The sequence below is a fragment of the Gossypium hirsutum genome, chromosome A04 (assembly GCF_007990345.1).
Source record: "Gossypium hirsutum isolate 1008001.06 chromosome A04, Gossypium_hirsutum_v2.1, whole genome shotgun sequence".
NCBI lineage: Eukaryota > Viridiplantae > Streptophyta > Magnoliopsida > Malvales > Malvaceae > Gossypium > Gossypium hirsutum.
The window spans coordinates 38,708,226-38,711,463 of NC_053427.1; positions in this window are offsets into that span (position 1 = coordinate 38,708,226).

A 3,238-nucleotide genomic window follows, 5' to 3' on the forward strand; every position below is an offset into this window, starting at 1 on the left:
TTGCTTCAATCCATAAAGCGACTTTGTCAGTTTGCAAACCCAATTTTCTTTTCCAGCAACCTTGAATCCGTCTGGCTGAGTCATATAAATTTCCTCTTCCAAATCACCGTGTAAAAACGTGGTCTTCACATCAAGCTGAACTAGTTCAAGATCATATTGCACAACTAAGGCTAGCAAAATCCGAATAGACGAATGCTTCACAACTGGAGAAAACACTTCATTGTAGTCTATTCCTTCTTTCTGAACGTAACCCTTTGCTACCAATCTAGCCATGTATCGAATTTCATTTTTATCAGGAAATCCTTCCTTCTTTGCATATACCCATTTGCATCCAATTGCCTTCTTTCCCTTGGGTAGTGTCACCAACTCCCAGGTCTTATGTTTATGAAGAGACTGCATTTCTTCATTCATTGCTTGCTTCTACTTTAAACCATCAGGGTTACTTATTGCTTCTATGTAAGTAGAAGGAACATCATCATCTGCAATTGGAAGTGCATAGGCCACTATATCATCAAAGCGAGCAGGCTTACGAATCTCTTTTCTTGGCCTTCTACATGCAATTGAATCTTGTTGCTGTAGAGGTTCTTGGGTAGGGACCTATTCATCATTTGTCCCTTCAATATTAGCTGGATCATCGTTAACCTTTTCAAGCTCCACCTGCTGCAAAATACTACTGGTTTTGTCATCCTTTTGTGAATCCTTGTACTTCAACATGGTTGATTCATCAAAAGTCACATCTCTACTGAAAACAATTTTCCTTGTATCAGGACACCAGAGACGGTATCCTTTTACTCCATCAGTTATACCCAAGAATAATGCTTTCTTTGCTCTTGGGTCTAACTTAGATTCTTTTACATGATAATATGCAGTGGAACCAAATACATGTAAAGAATCATAATCAGTAGCAGATTTACCAGTCCACATCTCCATAGGAGTTTTTCCATTTATTGCAGCTGATGGCAAATGGTTAATTAGATGGCACGCATATGTAACTGCCTCAGCCCAAAATTCTTTGCCCAATCCAGCATTGGACAACATACATCGAACTTTCTCCAGTATAGTTCGATTCATGCGTTCTGCCACCCCATTCTGCTGTGGTGTATCCCGAACAGTGAAGTGTCGCACAATGCCCTCATCTTGGCATACTTGTAGAAATGGATCGTTTTTGTACTCAGTACCGTTATCTGATCGAAGTCGTTTGACCTTTCGACCAGTCTGAGTCTCCACCATCTTCTTCCATTTTAGAAATGCATCCAAAACTCACTTTTTCTTTTCATTAGATACACCCATACTTTTCTTGAATAATCATCAACAAAAGTAACAAAATAGTGCATACCTCCTAAAGAAGCTACTTTGGTAGGTCCCCACACATCACTGTGAACGTAGTCCAGAATTCCTTTCGTATTGTAAATTGCTGGACCAATTTTTACCCTCTTCTGCTTGCCCAGAACACAATGTTCATAGAATTCCATTTTGCAAGAATTTGCACCTTTCAACAAGCCTTACTTCGCCAATGTCTGCAAAGCTTTTTCACCAGCATGTCCCAATCGCATATGCCATAATCTAGTAGCCTCTGAATCTACATCATTTGTAAAAACTGTTGATGTTGATCCAATAACTGTACTTCCATTTAAAAAGTACAAGTTATTTCTTCTTGTGCCTTTCATCATCGTCAATTGCCCAGCTACTACTTTTAGTAATCCATCTCTCAAAGTGATTGTGAGCCCTTTAGATTCTAGGGCCCCTAATGAGATGAGATTTTTTCTTCAGGCTAGGTACGTAGCGAACATCTTTCAAGACTTGGATTGAGCCGTCGTGATTCTTCAATTGGACTGTACCCACTCCCATTGTCTTACAAGCACTATCATTGCCCATAAGAACAATTCCACCTTCTAGCTCTTTAAGACTAGAAAACCAGTCCTTATTAGGACACAAATGGTCAGTACATCCTGAATCCAAAATCCACTCATCCGTTTGACATGCCATTGCCATGCCAACCAAGCTAAAGTCTGACTCCTCATCATGCTCCGCTACACATGCATTAGAAATAGCCTTGCCCTTTTGTAGCTTAGGACAATTCTTTTTTCAATGCCCTTTTTCACGGCAAAAGGCACATTCATCTTTGGCGGGTCTCCCTTTGGACTTTCCCCTTCTACCAAATTTGCTGCTGTGTGAACGACCTCTTACTGTTAAGACTTCTGCGGTTGTATCTCTATGATCTCTTTTATCTTTCTTTCGAGTCTCAGATCTATACAACGCACTACAGACTGCATCAAATGTGATCGTGTCCTTCCCATGAAGCAATGTGGTGGTAAGATGATCATATTCATCAGGAAGGGAATTCAACAACAATAATGCCTTGTCTTCATCTTCAAATTTCTCATCCAAATTTAGCAAGTCTGCTAAAATTTTATTGAATGAGTTCACATGGTCATTCATCGACATACCGGGTGCATACGTGAATCGATAAAGTTTCTTTTTCATATAAAGCCTATTTTCAAGACTTTTCGTTAGAAACTTTTCTTCTAGTGTATCTGATACGGGGTTGCGCGCGGACCAAGATCGAGTTGCCAAGTCACGAGAAACTCCTACGAAAACCCTAAACAATTAGATCTAAAACGAAACAGAAAATTAAAAGATTAGATTTTTGAATTTTCAGATCTGAAATAAAATCCCCAAATCAGCAAAGAATCAAATTGAGAATAGAAATAAGTGTTAGGGTTCTTGAAACCCTCAAGGAGATTGTGATTCTGCCCAATTGAACACCAAGATAGTTTTCTCCAAATTTTGACAATCTAATTTCACCCAAAAAGAGTATGGAAAAACCCTAGAAATTGGGGATTTTTGGGCTGATTCCTTAAGATAGAAAAAGGCTGAAAACACAATAAGAACAGAAAATAGATTAGATAATGATTCAGCACAAGTAGAAATAAAGAAAGAATTGACAGTAAGAAATTAAAAGATAAGTCCTAAGAAGCCTTGAAATCTCGAAAGATCTCACAACTCCCTTCAAACGGCTCTAATCTCCCCTCCAAAGAATATCAATGGCAAGAAGAAGGTTGAAGATGGCTCCCACAATCACAAGATTGTTAAAACAACTTCTAAAGAAAACTCAAGAGAGAAATCTTGGAGAAAACTCAAAGAAAATTCTGCTCTCAACAAATCTGAAATTTTAATAATAATGATAAGTGTTTAACAAGGTGGACAGCCATGCCTTTAAATAGGCCTTATAACTAGT